Source organism: Seriola lalandi, unplaced genomic scaffold, assembly GCF_002814215.2.
Source record: "Seriola lalandi dorsalis isolate HSWRI2012SDOR001 ecotype SW California unplaced genomic scaffold, Sedor1 jcf7180002055008, whole genome shotgun sequence".
NCBI lineage: Eukaryota > Metazoa > Chordata > Actinopteri > Carangiformes > Carangidae > Seriola > Seriola lalandi.
This window is the reverse complement of record NW_019525551.1, coordinates 4,326,726-4,337,177: the sequence shown is the minus strand read 5'-3', so window position 1 is coordinate 4,337,177 and position 10,452 is coordinate 4,326,726.

Here is a 10,452-nt window from a genome sequence, read left to right as displayed (position 1 = left end):
TATATTAATACTGAAGTGAAATAGTCAGGGGCTACAGTGGGTTAAGAATGTTTCAAAGAACTTACTTTGTATTTACACATCTAACACTTGTTGTCAATCAAACTGCTGTTTATATGTTTAATTATAGATCACTAAAGCTATATTTGATGCCTGAACAGCAGTTTTAACCTTGATTTCTTGCTGCCTTGCAGCGATGAGATTTTGAGTATCTAAAATTTGCTTACGAGCTGGCAAAGCTGTTGCTCTGTGCACTTCATTTATCTTTTTGAAATATTTAATCCCCCAAAGTTGCTTTTAAAAACAAATGTATAACACCAAATAAGCTCAAACTGATATTGAAACATCATGAATATTTTTTTTTCCTTAATATTTTTTTATGCCTTTATTTGATAGCACAGTAGAGAGAAACAGGAAATGGGGAGGCAGAGAGAGGGGGAATGACATGCAGCTAAGGCCGTCCGACGTGGGACTTGAACCGGGGTGGACTGCAGCAGACTGTAGCCTCTACACATGGGGCGCCTGCTTAGACCACTACGCCACACGACAACTTTTGCTTTTGATTATAAGGTCAGCTAGAGACCTATAATGTCAAGCTCCCACTCCTTTTATTTTTATCACAGGTAATGATAACAGTTCATTCAGTCACAATGCCCCTCTCTCTAAACTGCCAATTACTGTATTTTCTAACTGCCTGCACCATAATTACATGCTTGAAAGGCGTGAAGGGTATCCATTAATGTTAGCCTTGTCAGTATAAAAGGTGAGTGGAGAATGCAACGTGAGCTAAAGGGAAACTCTGTCATCCAATCAACTGTTGGAGCTCCTGCTGTGCTTCTGCTCCATCCCCACAGAGGGGAGGTCTGAATATTTCATAACCTATAATTTGAAGGGTTGCAAGAGCTCCCAGTGTGACTAAATATTCAGTGAACTGCTACTCACATTTTAACCCAGCGGAACAAGATGAAAGGCAGCAGCGAGGACGAGATGCTAGACGCTCTTCTTCACCTGAAGGACCGGCCAGAAATCCCTCTCTGCCGATTCTCGGGGTACGATTTTCTGAAATTAGATAAATTATTCAGTAATGAATTTAAAACATCACTGCAAACAGAAACTTAATAGTAGTGGCCAACATCACACCGGAGTTTCTAAACCTTCAGGGAGGGACCCTGAGGTGCACTTGATATGCAGATAATTCAGCAGAAGATTCAAGATTGATTGGTACTAATGCTAAAACACTTTGATTCATTGATGAATTGATCTACATCCATTTATTCAGCATTAGTTTTGGTCATAGATGAATTGCTTAATGAATTTCCAGTGCAAAAATGTAAAACAGTTTCAGTCTCTCAAACAACAGGAATTGCTGGGGTTTTTTCAGTGTCATATAATGTAAATTGATTTTCACAATGTTTGGACATTGTGTTTTGGGGGGAGATTTTATGCCTTCATTAGAGTGTCAACAGTAGGGTGATGACAGGAAGCAAGGGGAACATATTCAGTGTACAGTAGGTCCCCAGGCAAATACGAGGCAGGGATGTTGACCACCAGGGCATCCCGAGTGATTCACTGATAATGAAATCATTTCACAGTCCTAATTGATATTTCTTAGCTATATATTTAATCTAATGAAAACAGATTTTATATCGTTGGTTCAGTATAATCCATCTGGAGCTTCTGGCGTGTTGAAAACAATACAAAATCCAAATAAACTACAGACATACTGCATACAGTAACTTGACACTACTAGCATTACAATTAAAAAGTGTAACTCTGGTGTGAAGCTCTAAAAGGCATGATAAAGTTTGAGGGATCGCCCTTCACTATGACCCCACTAAGGGGAGGGAAGCAGAAATCAATTCTCACATTATTATAGTACCAGAACAGCAGGGTTGTGGTCAGTACTCTGGCCTCACAGCAAGAAGTACCTGTGCAGTGGTAAGGGACGTATACAAATCTTTTACTTAAGAAAAATATATTTTGTAGTAAAGTAGTTACTTTCTATGGAACTAGTAACTACTGTAGTTTCTTTCTTTCTGAGAAACCATCCAAATGGGACAAGGACATAACAACACAGTACTACTTTTCTCCTGGTCTTTATTCAAAATAGGAAAATTAAACAATAATTATGAATATGGACTGAAATTCCAATCTTTATTCTGTTAACATTTTTGGCGATATCTCTCAGCCCACACTTTAATTACTAAAATTGAAAGTACTCATTTTGGAGAATGGCTTATCTTACAATAATGTACAGCACATTAGTTAGAGATGCATTAATGCGTACATCACTTTATTGTTGCAGCTGGTAAAGCTACCTTTTTTTCACCAACTCCCTTTCTTTGTCTGGATGTTTAGTCCTTAAATAAGTTTTAATAACAAAAAGTCACTTACAACCAACTCAAACAACTAGGCAAAACCAGTCAATCCAAGCAAGAGACACAGGGAACTCCATAGAGCCAGACTGAGGCAAAACAGACGAACTGACAAGGACAACAGGGAGCGCAGAGACTAAATACACACAAGGGAGGCAAGGGTGATTGAACACAGGTGAAACACATCAGGGCGGGACAGACAATCGCTAAAGAGAGAAACAGGACAAAGACAGAAGTAAAAATAACCAGGAGATATACAAGGGAAGTTATTTCAAAATAAAACAGGAAATCAACAAAAAGTCCAAACATAAAGAGTCAAAAAATGTCCACAGAAATTGTCCCTTCAAGGCAGACCATAACAGGAATGTCCTTTCAAGAAACACATATCAGACAAGACCAAATCTCAACACCATTTTAAGCAGATAGTCAATCTAACAACTTCCAAAAATGTTCTGTCAACCAGGACAGGTTTGCTTTTTTGTATCACCTGTCCTCAGCATTATTAACAATGTCCAGAAAAATCTTACACAACACATCAGCTTCTTCTATGTTGTTTAACCCATTTTTCATGTTAGTGTCAAAAACATTCTTTGATATCGTATAAGAAAAGTGTCTTGTACTGTGTACCTTCTCTTACTCAACTTTTGAGCAATGAGTACTAGATTGTGATCAGAAATCCCTGTAATAAAATTAAAGGATTTAGTAATTCTCTATGCATTCATCAGTTTGGGTATTCGTTGTTTGGGTTATCTTAGCTGATCCATTTATCTGCGAGAAACCACATAAGCCTGGGACTTCTTTTAGTTTGGATTTTTGTTTGCACCCACATATATCTTGGTGCAGTTTGCATGCTGTGCTCCAGTAACCTGTGACAGAAAATCCTACTGGCTCACCATCCTCCCAGGTCATATGCTGGACCTCAACACACCAGAGCCACATCTGACAACACTCTCCTCTGACAACATGAACCAGTAGCAGCATGAGCGACTGATATAAATCTCCAAAACTAACAAACAAGCTTCTTTCTAACCCAGACTTCTGTTACCTTTATTGATTTGCCCCAGCAGTGTCTGTCAATGTCAAGGTTACTTTGATAAGGAATGGTAAATGTACATTTAGCAATGCAGCATCATAGCTTTAAAGATAGTTGAAAATGCTTGTGGAAGCTCCATCTTGGTGCAGCTCCAGAGCATCTGAGACTCCAGTCATATTTGACTCAAAAGAGTAATATCCTTAATCAAATAGAAAAATATCATGTTTTCCCTCCATAATACCAGCTTCGTCTTGGCGAGTGAGTCATTTCTTTGAGGCGTTCCTCATAAAGTGAGGAGATGACAAACTCAAACTGGCTGCTCGTGATTTTAAGCTCACCATGCATTTATACTGACACATCATATATTGCTTTTATGCATCATCATTTATTATATATTTGTAGTACAGAATGTTTTAGCCCTTCAACTGCAAACATCTGACATCACTGACCACCAGTTTCTGTGGTATACCTCTCTTCAGAATTTTAAATCTGTTTTACCACCTCACAGCAGTGAGTGGTTTCCATTCATCTTTGTTGACATTGTTGAAATGAACAATTGCTGTGAACTTCTACTGTTGTTATGTTATATTATCATTGTGTGATAATACAGCACAGACCCTTGTTAGAATACTTCAAAGGATAAGACATAGTGATATTTTTATTTGGTAATGCTTTTACAGTACATGTCTGCTGTTTCCTATTCATTTATTGAAGGTTTCCTTGACAGACCCGTTTAGTTTGGTACTAATTTAGTTTATTAATCTAGTCTTTAAAAATATGTTATAATAATATCATTTAATAAAAATAAAAAAAAGCTAATTAATTTACTGGGCACTGTAGTTTTTCATAGATTTGGAAAGAATAGCGCTCTACGACACGGAGGCTCAGGCTGGATACTCAGACAATACTTGGTGAGAAGATCAATTGCTTGTTCGATTTGGTCTTTTTGTTGGATTTGACAAGAGGACAAACGCACAATATCGCCAGACATCCTTGAAAACTCTCTCTGGTCCACCTTCAAATGGAGGCTGCAGAAATCTGACTGTCTAGTGATGAATGACACAAACAGTTGCAGAGTACTACAACAGAAAACCAGAGAGATGCAGATAATGATGTGATGATTACTTTTCAAATGATTAGATGAGTATTTGTCCAACTTTAGAAAACAGTCAAACACAGACGATACGTCTCCTCAGGCCAATGGTTCAATGAGTTCTGTTGTGAACAAACCTTGAGGGTTCACAGCCTTTTCACCAACATACACCAACTCATCTGACTACAGCATGTTTCTGGAACAAAGCATTTGGCTCAACCTCTTGTCTGCTCATCAACGTGAAGAGACCACTCAACATAATTGATATAGGATGCGATGAGGGGTTTTTTTTTTCTAGGCTTGAGCACACACACATACACAAGGCTGGAGCACCCGGCTAAGTGGAGGCTGAAGAGGGGGGCGGTGTTGCCGAGGATAAGTTTACATTTGCATATGAATAACAGCGAATATTAAATTCCTCCCACTTGTTGTTGTTGGAGGTGAAGCAGGACATGTGCTCCCTCTTAAATGAAGCCACAATGAACAGTGCAGTGCTCACTGGCCTTGTGTGAGATGTGTCATCATTGCACTACATTCAGACATGCAGAAGCTGATTTATTATTTTTGAGGGAATCCATTTGGGCCTATTGTAATACTTTTGCCTAAAACACACATAACATACATATACTGTAATACAATTAGGGACACTATATTGTGTGAGTTTTCTACCTCTACTAGCACTGATGATGATAAACATTTTATGTATGCTTCATTTAAAGCACCATTAAAATGAAAAAAAGAGAGGAAACATGCCACGCTGTAAACAAAAAGCCACATTTGTAACAAGCAGTTGTGTGCCAAAACAGGAAACATCAGAGCTTTGGGACCTGAATGAAAATGTCCTACACTAAGTGACACTAAGAGAAAGAGCAAAACTCCCAGCAGCTTCTTTGACTCATCTGAGCGAGTCAAACGTAAGCAGCAGTGATGGACGTGGCTCCTGTCTCACCGGGTTTCCTCCACTCTTCTATGAATTATGGATGGAATATTTAGTCTTCACAAACACAGTAATTTGGAAAAGAGCTTTCAGCACACACAACCAGGTGCTCTGTCTTTTTTAACCACATTACGGTGGAGTAAACGCCTCACTGTGGCTCAAATCAAATGCTTGTCTAATAGTCTCAAAATGTCGCCTGTTTTTATGTGCATTTTTAAAAAAGAATTTGCATAAAATAACCTGAGAGGATACACTGGAAATTAGAAGCACAGTCCACCAAGAAAAAGTTTTTAGACTTGAGGTGGAGAAATTGGACAGCATTAAAGCAAAATGCGAAAGTGCAAAGTGCAAAGGAAATACACTTAGCGAATAAATTATGGCGTACATGAAGCATGAGACTGAAGATGAAAAAATCAGATCAGATCTGTGTGCAGCAATAAGGAGATTGTAAACTTTTACAAATTTTTACATGACAAATGTGAAAAAAAGTGTCTCGATAAACCAGCTCAGTATCCCCAACAATTACATCTAGGCAGGAATGTTATGGATGGATACATTCACGCGGGTGACTGACATTTGCATCTCATCACAGACTTGCAATTAAGGCTCTTCTTTTATTAACCATAACCATGATCTTTGACTAAGTATACTTTAACTGCTATGATCATGTTTCCCTAACTTGAACCATACTGTAGCAGCCACGCGCTGATACTGATACTGATACTTGTAATACTGACTAGTTTAGTCATGGTGGGATATTGGCTCCTTTTCAGCAACAGTATTGACTGAGGTGAAGAACACATGAGCTTACTGGGTGAACTGACGTTTGAGCTGTAACAATTAGATTAATTGATCGAGAGAAAATTATCCAACAATTGTTTAAGTCCTTCATGAGGAAAATATTAATTGGTTCAGACCTCTGCTTTTCCGTTGTATATTATCATGAATAGAATATCTTTATTTTCTGGACGGTGGATCAGACAAAACAACAAATTTCTAGCCATCACCTTGATAATGGACATTTTCACTTCTTTTGAGCCATTAATCAAAAAGTTATTGATTAATTCATAATAAAAATAATCACAAATTGCAAGTTGCTCACGTAAACTCAAATGAAGCATTTAAGGTCTGGAAACATGTGCTGTGACATCTGGAAAATGGATAGATGGAAGGTCTGGAAATGTTCAAACTAACACTGTGAAGGGAATTAAGTCGAAAAATCATACGCAGCAGGAGGCAGCACGAAGCTTTCCCACTACCACTCTGGTCACTGCACTTGTCAGCATCAGTGATACACTCTTCTTTTTTCATAGTTTGCATGTCTGGATCACATCTCTAACCACACGGAGAGCTTAGCTGCAGCTTCTTACGAGGTTCACAAGTTCAAGTACCTTTGGTTCGACATTGTGTCTGCTGAGACGTAAAGAAACATTAAACAATCTATGGCACCACACTGCTCCCACACACGCACGCACGCACACGCACACACACACACACACAGGCTCCTCCCGTCCTCCACATTATGAGCCAATGTCACCTCTCCTATTCAGAGCAGGCAATCCAAACTGATGCTGTAATGAGCTGCTGTTTGTTTGGCTACAGGCTGTCTCAGATGAGACATGATGCTGTCACTCGGATTTCATGGCAGCAGCCCCGTGGCACTGAATCACCATCTGAGTCTCTCACCATACCACGTTTGATCAAAGGCAAGTTCTCCACCAAGTTCAGTGTTTTCTTTGGTGTAAAATTTCATTATCCTGGGTTTATTTCTTGTTTTTATTACTGTTGTTAAACCTTTATTTATCCAGACAAGTCCAGAGCACATTCTTATCTACACCAATGACTTGGGAAGTTAATTGTGGGGGAGGATGTGTTACACATTATTCATTTGCCAATACTCTCATCTGCAATGATTTTCTGCTGTTGGTCACTTTTCTAGGAGCAAAGTGGCACATAAATCATAGTTTCTAACATTCAACCAGACTGACTGGAGCTGTACAGTGGCCTGAGATTTTTTAACTAGAAGAAATACTTTTCTGAAAAACAGCAACCTGACCACCTACTTTTTATGTACATTTTTTAAGCACATTTTTATGAATCTTTTTATTTGTGTCATTAATTTAACATTTCTACATAAATAGTTTTCAAAGCGATCTAATGTTTTAGAGTTTCATTCACTTCATTCTCTCAAGTGCAACTCTGTGTCTTTCCCTGTTCACAAGTACAGAGAATCTAAGTTCAGAGGTCAATTTACAAGTTTTCTGAATTTTCAACCGTCTTCATGAGAACAGAGGTCAAGGTCAGAAATATCAACTGGGAACTTTAAATGTCTGATACTGAATGGACGCAGCATTGGGGGATAAAGTTAGAGGAGACCCATTAAAATAATACAAATACTGTGTACATATTTTCTGAATGGTTTCAAATGTTTATTTAAAATATAATTAAATATTCACTCTTACCCCTGTAGGTAAATATTTCTGCAAAGAAATATTAAGAACTTTACTCATTTTCTGCACAGGATCGAACTGAATAATAAGAGACATTTCTATCCCATCCTCCAAAAGTTGCTGAAGTGTCCTCAAGTAAAAGCTGAAGTCATCCAGACAGCTGAACACGGCCACAGCTGGTCCTCCAGGTGAAAGCCTAAATCTTAAATATTCCTCATTGCACCGTATGCATGCGACCTAGACAATAAACAACACACTCCAGATGTTCTAATAGGCAGGCAGTTGATATACTGTCATCGTCCTAAACACGACTAGAGCAGTGGTATTTCAGTAGAAGGACATGTCACTCCTGCTCTGCTGTAGCGGCTCAGTGTCCTTGAAAACACAACTGTGCAATGAAGCAACAAAGTGCTTTATTAAATGTTCCCCGATAGATCTGGTCTGACATGAATTCATGTCTCCAGTAAGAGGGATAATGTTTGGCTGCAACTCAAGAGGGAGGGTCCACTGGGTATTTATCACAGGAGGTGACTGGGTGTCAAATAGAAAAGCACTGCTGGGTAATTTTACAGGATGAAAGTCAATATAGTCAATACAGGCAATCATCTACAGCACACCTCTCGCCTTTCCTTGAGCTACTCACTGGTACAGTATTTACAACAGTCCTGGGACCAAATGGTTTTAACCTGCTCAGAGGGGTTTGGGCACATGTACAATAGGACTGTAATCCTATTAATATATAGTAATATGAGTGTCTCAATCTACTGCAGGAAAACAGCAAATATCTTTGCCAACATATTTGCCTTAAAATTATATTAATAAAATGAATATAAAACTATTTTAAAACCGAAATTTGAAATAAAAAAAACTGGCAGAATATTATTTTGCTACATAGTAAATCTGAATTTATAAGGCTCATCAATCATTGACCTAACCCAGACTGAAACAGCTTACTCTTTTTGCCTGAGCACAATAACGGAAAATGAGACATAGTTACATACTGTCACATGCTTGTAAAACAACAAATTTTCATTTTTACACCTTTGGTTTTTGTACAGATTGAACAAGAAAGATATAACTTGTTAACGAGTGAGCTTTAGATGTGCTGGTAGGTGGATTGTGTTCTGCACAGAACCAGGCCAGCTCCTTCTCTCTGTTTACAGTCTTTATGCTAAGCCTAACTAACTGGCTTCTGGCTGTCACAATAATAATTAGTGTGCAGACATGAGAGTGGGATCAGTCTTCTCATCTAACTCACAGGAAGAATGTGAATCAGCTCTTTTCACAAAATGTCAAACACTTCTTTTTACATATCTACTCAGATTCTCATCGAAATAGGGAAGCAACTAATAGTTATTTTCATTGATCGTTTGGTCTATAAATTGTCCAAAAATAGTAAAGAAATTCATCACAATTTCTCACAATCACAACTTCCTAAAGACTTTCATGACATACTGTTTGTACATCACATGGCATCATAATCCAATTTCCAAAGATATTCAGTGCACAGTCACATATGAGGCTGTTATTTTCCCCATCAGTGAGTCTGCTGATTATTTCCAATTATTTGGTCTATAAAATATCAGAAGAAAATGAAAAATATGAAGTTCCCTTTTCAGTTTCCCAGAGCCTTTTGTATTTTAATGTCTTCTTTTGTCCAACCAACATTCCCCAAGTCAAAGCTCACTCTAGACAAGCTGCAGTCAGTGATGCGCTTCCTTAATGAACTACTTGAAAATTACTGAATCAATAAATCAATTATCAAAATTGTTGCAAATTACTTTTCTGCTGATCACATAATTAACTGATTTTTTCATTATATATGATAAATAAATTCTTCATAAATGAGAAGCTGGAAAAAGGGCATGTGTTTTGCTTTAAAAATGATTTAAATGGTCAATTGATTATCAAAATAGTTGCTGATTAATTATCTGTTGATCAGCTAAGCTATTAATAGCAATTTAAAGTCACACTATGAAATATTTTCTACTATTATAAGACCTCAGGCAAGGTGAAAGGTACTATTTATGCCTTTGAATTATGTAACTGCGAAGTGATTACACTGAATGTTTTTCCCATTTCACTGAGGTGCTGTCTGAGAAGTCAGAGTTCTACTCTTATCACAGGAAAACAACCAGTGCTGGTTTGCGTTTCGCCCTAACAGATGACAGGGATAGGAAGCCTCAACGTATTTTCATGTTTCCAATTTTGAGTGGGCAAAACTGGAAGGAAAGAGGGTGCAAACCAGCCTTTGATTTATATTCAAATGAGAAGTATACAGGGGAAATTGGATTTCCTCTTTCATTTCAGAGAATGAATTTCCTGGTGGCAGATCGTATTGTATCATCTTGCGGCGTTAATATCCAGCTCTGAGCGTCAGGAGGTATTCTTCATTACAAAGACTCTGAGGAACTTTTACACCTCCTCGCCGCAGAATGCAATGACAATTTCCATTTCTGTTCCAATGTTCAAACAATAACCCCCAAGGCCATTTAAGACATTTCTCAACCGTTTTAATTTACACATGAAAGGCGATAACATATCAAAGGAGTTCTGCTTTAAATTCA